Consider the following 11,388-nt stretch of genomic DNA (forward strand, 5'->3'; position numbering starts at 1 on the left):
TATCTGCCGATCCCTTGTTTAATGGTTAAAATAGTTATTTTCTCCATGGATTTAAAATAGGATTCTATTTGTGAAAATCTGATTGCTGCACAACTTTTCAGGAACATGTGGTCCATAGAAACCACATTAGTACCGATATGCGTATATGGGGCAGAAACCTGAGTCAATGATGGATAGTTCAGACTCTCCCTACACTTGTCAACCAACCAAAATTGTTCTCACCATGGCCTCACGGTTAAAGTAGTGATATTTGTTAAGACTGGGTGACCTCTTGATAATTGTTGAATTTTTGTCTTTGATTATTAGTGTTCAGAGGCAGAGGTTGAGAGGGATAATTCTGTCATTAACAGACAGAAACGGCTCCTGAAGGACATACTTCTGCTCATTTGATGGATAATCTAACCTGGATTTAGGCCATGAAACTCTTGCTTCACAGGGGCTCTCTTTTGGGGAAAAAAAAAAAAGCCGCAAGACTGCAATTATAAGGTAATGAGGACAGAGATGCTGAGTGGACAGTGAATTACAAGGTGCTGTTTGATTTATTGTTATTGGGTAGAATTGATCCTACGGGCCTATAAAAATGGTTAAATTAACAAAGGTTATATCCCCTAGAGTATAAAACAGAGAATCTGAAAGCTGAGTGCATTAGCTTGTCTCAGCATGACAAATATATGACGACCTTATAAAATGAGAAAAGAGGACGCGCGGCATTTGTATCAGGCTTTGGGAAGCCCTCTTCCGTGTTGAGGCAGGTCCGGTGACAGAGATGAGGTGCCCTGTTTGTAATGTCACACTCTGGACTACAAGTTCAAGGGATATTTCAGAACAAGAAGACAACTGCATGGGACATAATCTTTCTTCTCCATTTGCTGAGACCTTCTTTTGGCATTTTCAAACATCTTCCAAACTGAATAAAGAATGACAATTTGGTGCATCAGATGATAATTTGTGTTTTTTCTAATCTTGTTTGGAAAGCTTAGTTAGAAAATCAGAAGCCTGATTCACAAAACTTGGTAGGTTTTGTACATTGAGATGAATATCCTTTCAAGAAAGCTATAATTATAAATTTTCATGAACTAAATAAGTGTTCAAGGAAAATCACAAATTATATCTATCACCAGCTGAGATCTCATGAATTGCTCACAGATTTTCACTCCGTGGGTGAGTAACTGGGTCATGTCTCTTTAAATACTCTTGTTTATCATTTAAGTGGACTATCATTTTGATTGTATCTCTTTCCTTTAGTTGTGAAGATGTAAAAGAACAAAGCCAAGGCACAATATTTTTGTACAGCATGTGCTGGTTTGCTCAGGGGATTTCCACTGGTGCGCTTGCTCTCTTTGGGTGGGGCAGGAGACACCGAAGGACCTCAGAGAGAAACCTAGATGAAGCGTGAGGAACTCAAAGAAATGAGAAGGCTCATTAGTCCTTCTAGAAATGGTGGGGGAACAATGGTGCCTTCTCCACTTTCCTCACCCAGGGCTTGTTAGTCCTTCAGAAATTTAAATAAGCTGAGGAAGAACTGCCTCACTCCATCTGTCCCTCAAATGAGAGACATTTACTGTATTGCTTTGTCATTACTGTCCATGAGAGAAGTGGAGCGATCAGAAAAGCAGATCAGGAAATACGCTCAGGACCCCTGAGCCTCCAACTGAGAAATCAGGATCCGAGCACTGGACAGTTGGGCAAAGCAAATCCTTTGATGTGGCAGTTTGGTTGGAGCATCTTCTCTCATCGCTTCCTTTCATCATGACTTTCTCTTCTCTCTTTTATATGTTGTGTTCTCTTAGTTTCATGAGTTGCTATAACGTGCTGAATCATAAAAAAGGAAAGGCATTTGAGTGTTCCTCATGTACAACAGAACACAATGACCTGGTAAGACTGCCAGTATCACTTGGTCATGTCTCTCCTTCTTTTTTATGTTTTTTTGCGGTGTCTACTTGTTAAAGAGAAAGCACATAAGGAAGATTATCTCTTTATTAAATAAAGATTAAATAAATAAATATTATCTCTTTATTTTCACACTGTAATAAGTTATGTTTCCTTTATATGACTGGTAGAGGGCCAAACGAGCACAGATAAATGACCTTTTAGCTAGATTTGAGATTCCGGAATGTTCGAGTTGGAGGAATGTATACACTCGGCTTGATTGTTGTTCGTTGACTTGGTAAAAGTCCACCTCAGGAAGTCCCATGTTTTCTCTCTTTTTCTCAATCAGTTAAGGACAAAAATTTTCCTGGGCAAATTCAGGCTGAACATCTGAACTTCTTGTTAAGACTCACTATCTGGAGTTCCTTCTCTTAGGAACAGAAATTTCATTTCCATCCTTGACAGAAATTATAAAGTTAGTGGGACAAATACCAATGCATTATCTCTTTCAGCACCCTTGGCTAACACAATGTTTCAAGCGCAAAAGTATTTCCCTGAGTCAGTTTTTAGATGACGCTTATAAAATAGCCCTTCAAACATTTAGTAATTTGTCCTGAATGAGAAAGATTTCAAAGTTACTCACCTGGAGATTGAATTTTGAAGGACAATAAAGTGAAACAACAAAAGCTACACAACAGTAATAATAATGGGCAATATCTGTTGCTATAGGAATATCCTGGGTAAAATCTGATGTTTGAAAAACACTCAAACAGTTCCAAAACACATTCTGTGAAATCTGTATTAACTGCTCCTCCTTCTATTATCACTTATCTTCTTTAATTAACAGATTTTATCCATAACATGGAAAACAATCTTCTGCTGGGAAAAAGAAATCCAGGCCAGCTCATAGAGTGACTGGGGACCACCAAGAACTATGGGAAAAGAGAAAAAAAACCCAAGTTTGTCAGGTAGGGTAGGTGAGGCTGGCTGTAGGGAAGCCTAATCTTGCTCTAGTCCTAAATGGATTGTCTTTAGTATTTTATCAGCGTGTGCTGAGTCAGTCTCTGGGGTTCTCAGGGGGAGTCCCAGCATCGTGAAGTTTCATTTCCAGGAGCATAATATTTTCCTTGTTGTGGCTCTTCTTTCATTTCCCTTTCCTCCTTACCCCACGTCTTCAGCCCCATGCCCTGCTGTCGCTGTGTTCTTTTTGGGCAGAGTTTGAAATGTCATACTTGTTTTGCCTCTATAAGAGTTTAGTCTTGGTTTTTGGATGTAACAAAAATGGAAGTCTTTGAGTGCCAACTGTTCATTCTCTACTGAAGACATTTCTGCCAGAAAGAGAGTATTTTGATGTCAGGACATACTCCAATTTCAATAAAAATGTGAACAATTATGTCCATTCTTGGGGAAAGTGGCATGACTTCTTCAATGGCTGCAGATCCTGGTGCTTCTGTGGGCAACTGGAGAGGTGTGTGTCTGTGTGGAGCTCACAGTCTCTCTCTCAGGCCCTTCTCAGCAGACAGTTCATGGCAGGATCCCGCTCACAACCCTAGTGTAAGGCACAGAGCCCCACAGAGAAAAGTATGGATTAAGTAACACCGTCCTGGGCCCTGGCCTATGGCCCTGCACAGAGTTCCTTGCCTTGGGGTGAGCTCTTAACCCCCCATGGAATACTTTCTGAGGGATTGCAATACTGATTGCCACAGCTGCATTCAAACCCAGACAATTGGGAAAATTGGTAAAAATACCCCTCAATTCTACTTCATATGCTTCTCCTGCCCTCTTAGAACTCAGCACCTCTGTGTAAAGTGAGTCCTCAAGAACAGTATTGGTATCTTATAATGTCCTATACCTAAACATCTAAATATGCAAGGTCAACATTAAAAGTAACCCTGAGTGATACTGTGCATGGAATTGCCACACAGAAGCAGCAAGTGTTCCTATAAAAAAAGGAACAAGAGATCTGTTTGTTGCCAGACTATACGAAGCTGGGCAAAGTCACTTCTAGAAACTTTTTAAGAAAATGGGAAAATTGTACCTACTTTTCCTTACCTACTTGTAAACTTGTAAACCTTTTACTTATCAGTCTCAGGAGACTTTGGAATTTAATATAGGATTTTTTTCATTGTTGCTGTATGTATTAGTTGGGCTCTGCTGCTGAAACAAGGAGACCCAGAAATATAGTGGTTCTAACAAAGGTGCAAATTGACTGCTCTCTCATAATAGATGATCCATGAGTTCATTCAATTAGTAACCCAGCCTACTTTTTCATTTCCTGGATGTTGATCTTGTCTACGTATTTGAGGTCAGCATACCAGCACCATCATCTCATTGCAGACCTTGGGAAGTAGATATAGGAAAGTGAAGAGAAATCAGTTTCCTTTTTAAGGACATGATCTGAAAATTGCATGTATCACTTCTACTCTTATCCTATTGGCCAGAAAGTAGTCACCATGGCTACATTAGCTGCAAGCAAGAAAGGAAAACGTAGTCTGAAAAAAAGTAACTATGTCCCCAAATAAAACTGGAGGTTCTATTAGTAAAAGGAAGAAGGGGTGAGGAATGTTGGAGAGAACAAATAGCCTCTGCAAGATTTGTATACTCAGTAATGCAGAAGTACGTATCATGAAGAACATAGGCAGTAGTAGCTATCGCCACCTATGGGAGGAGAGAGTAGGTATTTGACCTTGGGATTAAAGGACATGAAATGACCTATCAGGTGAGTGGACCTAGATCTGGGCAGGGTGGAGCTTACACTTGGCCATTGGAGAAATAAGACTTTTAATATTTATACCAGGGTCATTTTCTCTGATCTCAGATCTCTGATCTGAAGAGGCTTTAAAGAGAATCAAACTTCTAAATCCAGGGTTTCAACCTGAATACTCCATGAATCTCCTGAAACTCTAAGCAATACATGGAGGTAAATGGTCTTTTTCTTTTATTAGACTCTCAAAAAGAACTGTTACCCCAAATTTTATATTCTAATACATTGACCTGGGGGGAACTCCATGATGAAGCAGTTGAGTTGGCATCATGGGGACCATGGACTATGAAAGACCAAGGCAGTTGTGTCTGAGACTCTTGATTGTGTTTCTGTGTTTTGAGATACTGAAGGATCCTAGCCAGTTATCTCACCTTGGCAGGTGAGGAGATGTATGTCCAACAGAGCAACTCAAGCATTAAATATTTGTGCTGGTCTTTACCTTTCCTACTCAGGAGCAGATGGGAGAAGCTGTCCTTTCTTATTCAATCCCCAGTGACTGGAGGGATGTTGGTCTTGCTCCTGGGAGGCTTCTCACCATCTTCTCTCTAAGTACTGCCTGGGCCTTTTTCAAAGCAACTTCCTTCCTCTCTACAAAAAGCATAGTCTATTCCCTAACTCGACCCAAATTGTGTGCTTTCATAGCTAAACTCTCTTTTACTGCTGGAAACAGAAAGGAGGGGATCTATTTCTGCCAAATGCAGAATGGTAAAAGTGGCAGGGGCAGGCAGGGACCTTTAGAATTTGGACTAGTGCACATCTTGTACTTGCTTTTTCACTGAAAGGACTCTGGGTTTTTCCAGTTCACTATGGGAAGCTGAATTTTGCCTGCAGTGATCATTTTACAATGTTTCCCACAAAGGCAGAATCTTGTTTTAAGTAATATCTCAGGTCATTCTGGGCAGTGTTTTGTACCCAGGTTTTCAGAGGGTCATTCATAAAAGTTTTGGGGGCCACCAAAGGAGGTAGGAGGGAAGAGGAGGAGGCTGAGCCAGCATGCTGTTGGTCTAGCTCCAGAATGGTAATGTTTTGGAAATATTAATCACTGCTTTCTCTCTGCCCCTGCCCTTGCATTTTACTTCCCTGTTTTGCTCTTCTCACCCATTCTCCTCATATAAAAGCCAGGCATTCTGACCTCTGACTCAGGGCAGAAAGGCACCAGTTGAAAACACTGAAGAGAAGAGTCTCTTTCTGCTTTTGAATTGCACAAGCCTGAGCCTTGGAGGAGGTAAAGAGGGGAGAGGCATACAGTGGGTCACACAAAAAAAGGATAATCAACTTTTTTGACCCCTAAAGTATCACTCAAAAGGATTCATATTGGAGGAGAAGGGAATGGAGAGAAGGGATGGGAAAAGAGGCCATGTTCCCAAGGTCAAGAAGGAGCAAATGGGAGAACTCAAGTGGAAAGCAATGGAGCCTCCAGCTGCAACCTGTCTGCCAGTACCTAGGATCTCCTTGCAAGATGAACCAGAGCCTTATCTCTCCACTCTACACACTGTCGTAACTCAGAGCTCTGCCAGCCATCCTTCTCATGGGGCCAGTGAGGATTTTATTTCAACACAGCCATCAACTTCTCTTCCCACTGTCCAACAGGGACGATGCTCTAATATGGTCTGGCTTTTCCCCCAGTGAAGTTTCAGGTAATTGATAAGTCCAGAGAACAAAAGTATAACCTTGGACATTTTTAGATGGGGTTGGAAATAGGGAAAAGAAAAATCCCTGGACATGAGTTAAGTCTGAGGGATGCAAAGGGAAGCAATTTGAGTTGAGTGGCTTTTCATGAGATTTCATTAGGAAATCTAAACAATGAAAAGAAAACTATGCCTCCTAAACTCCTTTAAAAAAAAATTATTTCCCATTTAAGAAACCTTCGGAAAAAAAAGTCCAATTCCACCAAATATAGAGAAAGGGATTTGTGACAGGTTATTGATGATAGGGAGTCAGTTTCGGTAGTCTGTGTCTTTCTAGGAATTTGTCCGTCATCTAGATTATCTAATTTGTTGGCAACAGTTTTTTATAGTATTCCCTTGTAATACTTTTTATTCTTGTAAGATCAATAGTGATGTTGTTACCAAACTAAAGGGGGTTCATTTGCCTGCACGCATCGGAGCCAAATGAAACACGAACAGGAGCTTTCAACAAAGAAAATAAAGGTTTATTGAAAGAAGTGGCTCCAAGCTCGGAGACACAGGTGAGCTAGCGCTCAAAGACCTGGCTCTCCAATGGTGAGCAGGTTACAGATTCTATGGGGCAAAATCACACGACATCATGGGTTAGGGATTCGGGGTCATGCTGGGAGCTGATTGGTCAGAGGTGAGGTAAGGGTAATGAATCATTTTTTCAGGTCTTGAAGACAATTCTGAAGTCTTTTCTGGAGTCCCTCTGTTCAGTCTCATGAGAAAGTAGCCAGGGGGATTGTTTCACCTTAGGGCTCAGGAGCTGAAACATAACTTAGGGCAAGATGTTACCTTCAGCCTGGGAGAGGTCAGGGCTGTGTGACCATTAGTCAGGTCCAGGCTACAGTCACCTGCTGTCTTGGGGGTTGCTAATTATGGGGAAAGGCTGGATCTCTGATATATATATGTATATACGTATGGAGAGTGAGAGAGAGATGATTTATAGAGCTAGGATTTAAAACTAAATTTAATCAAAGTTATAAGGATGCTCAGTTTGAATGTCTCCTCCTTCATTCCTGATTTTAGAAATTTAAATCTGTTCTTTCTGGATCAGTCTAGTTAATGGTTTGTGCAAATTTTGTTCATATTTTCAAATGTCTTCTTAATTCACCATAGGTATATATTTTTAAGAAAATCATGGAGAGGAGAGAAAAGGAGAGGGCAATACCTTAGTGAGAATATTCCTTCAAGTCTCATTCTTATATCTAGTTGGGGAAAGTATTACTAACAAGAGTCATATTTTAGTAGTCTAGTATGATTAGCTAGGATCACAGTACAAATATAAGAAGAGATGAATCATAGTTCAGATGATGTGACTTGAAGAATTATGTTTTTTTCCTGTCATTTATTTAGTTTTTCAATATTATTTTATATTAATTTCAGGTGTACAGCGTAGTGGTTAGACATTTATATTATTTTTTATCATCTATATATCACATTTTGTGCTCACCACCCAGAGTCATTACTCCTTCCATCATCATATATTTGACACCTTTTACCCTCTTCCAAGGAAGAATGCAATGCAGGTGGGGCTGGCTGCTTGTGGGAAAGTGCCTCTGGCTTTGAGGGAGTTAGGTGGGTTGGAATATCAGTGAGTCAGCAGAGTGGAGTAGCAGATCTCACCAGGCCAATCAGATTCAGATTTGGCCATAAGCGTAGGGGGTGGGCTCAACACAAGAAAGATGGCGGCTGCCTGCCAGCTGCTCTGGAGCAGGATTCCACATGGGGAAAATGGCAACTGTCCTCCAGCCCCTGCTCTAAAGCTAGACACACCTCAGTCTGCCCCCCCCACATATGCCTCTGATGTCCCCCAAGTCAACAGCTCTTTGCTGGAGCCTAAGGTGAGTGCCTGTGAGTGAATGAGTCTATGCGTGGGCCATTTAAGAGACTGCCTGAGTTTCCTGCAGCCTTCTGTCCCACTTGCACTCTCAGAATCCCCACTATTTTTCCAAGCCAAATGTTGTGGGGCTCCTTTTCTCAGTGCCAGTACTCTAGACTGGGGAGGGCAGTCTGGGTGTGGGGTCCTTAGCTCCTCTGGGGGGAACCTCTGAAACTGAGATATCCCTCCTGATTCTCATCCACCACACACAGGTGTGGGGCCAGTTTCGCATCTTGCCACTTCTACCAGACTCGGCGTGGCTTCGTTTTTATATCCTTAGTTATAAAACTTCTGTTCAGCGAGACTTCAGATGGTTCTCCAGGTTGATTGTTCTATAATTTAAGTGTAATTTTAATGTGTTCATGGAAAGAAGCAGGCACAGTGTTGACCTACTCTGCCATCTTGGATCTCCTGAAGAATTATATGTTGTTCATGGGACTCCAGTGAGGTTGATTGAAAATTGCTCATTTCACACTAAATGATAAGCTCATAGAGGTGCATAGGTTAGGATATCTCTGTTCTTTGAAATGGTTTTATTTCCTGGTAGCTACGTGGTGGGAAGCATGTTCGACTTACCATGGGACACTGAGGTGTTCTCCTTCAGTCTGAGAAATGGGACAAGATTAGTGTGTGGTTGAATGAATGGTGGCTGGCTGTCCAAGGGCCTGTTGAGAGGCATGGGTGGTCACATGTGGCTAAAACCAGGTTGTGACATTTGTGGACAGTTGACTTGCTTTGTTTTATTTAAGAAAAGAAATGGCTGATGTGTGTTGTGGGGAGAATTATAGGAATGGATACAGAGAGCTTGAGTAGCCAGAGAAAAGAAGTGGTGAGGGACAAAAGAGACACTGAACTGAAACGAGAACTGCCCTATGGCATAGACCTTTGGGTAAATTGAGAGTCTTAGGCTATGTTATGGTGTGACATACCATATAAGAACTCTGCTCCAAATTCCCAAGAAATTTATAGTAAAATTCGTATTTGTTATCAGTGCCTTTACTTATAACTTGTGTGTGTGTGTGTGTGTGTGTGTGTGTTTAATGTAACTAGTTTTAGACTGACTGCACAGAAAGAACAAGGTTATCACAGTTATTTGATGGTCTTCATAGAGCTCTAGGCTTCTGTGCGGGTCCTCAGGGGACACTGGGAGAGGGTGGCATGGGCACTACCTGATTCCTCTATAATTATTATAGGTCTCTTGTTAATTTTTTAAATGTATTGAAACTTCTTTTAAAGTTTCATTTTGAAGAGAAGATTTCACTTTTAAGATGTTTTGGCTGAAAAACACAGAACTCAATGATTTCTAAAGTTATTTCTGTGGAGTTACAGAATAAATGTGAATAGATTAAATAAAGCAATCAGAAACACCTGATCTTTTAAATTTTCTAACAGTTTTATTATTAACAATAAAGTAGAAACAGGTGAAGGCAGTGAAAAATACCAGAAGTGAAAATTTAAAATGTTAGAGAGGCAAAGTGCACTTCTGCAACTTATTAATCCTGTCTCTCAATCCTTTGGACTTTCTTCTTTGTCTAATAGAAGCTTTGGCACTGCTTTTACCTTCCTATCTGACTTCCTTTAAATTTCTCTTGTTATCTGAAGTGAAACTCTGGAGGTTACAGCAGTGTCAGTAACCTATTAAGAAATCCAAGAAGGTAAAACTCAACAGTCCTCTCTTCTTTTGACTATGGTGTTTACTATATTCTGTCCAAGGCTGTGGGCTAACAGAGAGAACAGACCGTAACAACTTTTATAACAGAGGCTTCCCATAACTGACTCTTCAGATTAACTAATTATCTCTGTTTCCTGTAAATACACTGATTGACACTATGGTAAGTTGACCAAGGCATACTGCTCTGACCAGTGGAGTTGTTTATTTACAAAAGGTAAATTGTTTTTGTCTGCAAACTTGTTTATGCTAGATGTACTTGTTATTGTAATTACACAAGTTAGTTAAATACTACATAAATATTAAATATTTATGTACTATTAAATATAAATATTTATGTACTATTGTGGGGACAGAGTCCCAGAGAGCAGTTTCCAGGCTCTTGGCTTCATGTGGAAAGATGCTGGCTTGGGTAGTAGATGGCCACCAGCTGTGACTAGTTGGCCGTCAGCTGTAACCAGTTAGCCAATTAGCCACTGATATAACTGCCGCAGCTGTGTTGGTTGGTGAATCGGTTGGTTTGCAGGCAGAGAAATGGACAACAGGTTGTAGGTTGTGTGGCTCCAGCCTCCAGTGAGACTATAGTAGTATGACTCCCCTACCTATGGCTCTGTGGGTGTTCCTTTTTGGCCTAGCCATATCCTACATTCTTGTGTGGGGAGCGGGAGCAGAGACTCCGCAGGCCGCCCCGCATGACATATGGCGCAGCGAGCAGGGTCTTCCGCACGACAACTATTAAATACAATAAAAAATTATTATTTCTATGAAGACATTTGAATTACTTTAAAAAAGTTGATTCATTTATTGTATTGAAATATTGCAATCAAAGTAGGTTGAGAAAATTGTTAATGATTGGTAAGAAAAAAATCATAAGCATCTAAACACATTCTTCACTCAATTTCACAAGTATCATTTGTTTATTAGTCTATTTAACAGGAATAAAAATGAGAAATTAATTATTCGATGAGTTCTTATGAGTATACATAGAAAACAGCATCAAACTAATAAGAGGACCTACACTCAAAAAGAGCTCTTAGTCTTATATTAACATATTGATAAATTAATAGACATTAATTTGTTTTTTAAGTCAAAATATTTAGGCTATAATTTTTTAATGATTCTACTCTTTATTCTATTAATTTCAGTTAATTGACCAATTCCCACTCCTGATAGGATAGGAGAGCTTCTGTGGTAATAGTTTTTGTTGTTGCTTACTTTGTGTAAACATTTATTTTATTTATGCCTCACTATTACCCGTTTAAATGGTAGTATTATTCCCATGTTACAGATGAATTATTTGAAACTTAGGTCAGTTAAAAGACCTACTCAAATTCATGCAACTAGAATATCCATAGTAAGAAATAAATAAACGGATAGATTGGGAAACATAAACCTTTTTTCTAGACAACATTCTTAAATTGTAATATTTATTAATCCATTTAAAAAATTTCATTGAGCAATAATTTGGGACTAGATCTAAAGAATATGCAAAAATTTTTAAAAATCCATATGCTCTCAACATGGAAATATAAGG

Source organism: Rhinolophus sinicus, linkage group LG03 (assembly GCF_036562045.2).
Source record: "Rhinolophus sinicus isolate RSC01 linkage group LG03, ASM3656204v1, whole genome shotgun sequence".
NCBI lineage: Eukaryota > Metazoa > Chordata > Mammalia > Chiroptera > Rhinolophidae > Rhinolophus > Rhinolophus sinicus.